This window comes from Octopus bimaculoides, chromosome 14, assembly GCF_001194135.2.
Source record: "Octopus bimaculoides isolate UCB-OBI-ISO-001 chromosome 14, ASM119413v2, whole genome shotgun sequence".
Lineage (NCBI taxonomy): Eukaryota > Metazoa > Mollusca > Cephalopoda > Octopoda > Octopodidae > Octopus > Octopus bimaculoides.
The window spans coordinates 46,349,092-46,349,684 of record NC_068994.1 but is presented as its reverse complement, the minus strand read 5'-3'; positions in this window follow the sequence as shown (position 1 = coordinate 46,349,684).

The following is a 593-nucleotide window of genomic DNA, read 5'->3' as shown; positions in this document are numbered from 1 at the left end:
ATATGTATATATATATAGTGAGTGAGAGAGAAAGGAGGGAGGGTGATAGAGAAAGAGACAAAAAGCGAACGAGACGATATTAGAATATTGCGTCACCATCAAACCTCACAATCAAAAACCACAGAACGGCATATTGGAAATTAAAGGATTAAATAGTTTATCTTTATTTATAAACCAAATCCTTCCATCAACGACAGACATTAACTGAACGGCACTGATTGGCTGATTAATAATGCAACCAGCATGAACATATCGCAGTCTTTACCTCGCCACAAACGTTGGCGTTTGATAAATAACAGCTTCAATGCTTCTAATACGTGCAGAACGTAGAGTGTTTGACTCCATTCGTCTCATGATGTAGAGTCTGCAAAGCAGAAATAAACATACATACATACATACATACATACTTACATACATACATACATGCATACATACATACATACATACATACATACATACATACATGCATGCATACATGCATACATACATACATACATACATACATGCATACATACATACATACATGCATACATACATACATACATACATGCATACATACATACATACATACATACATACATACATACATACAT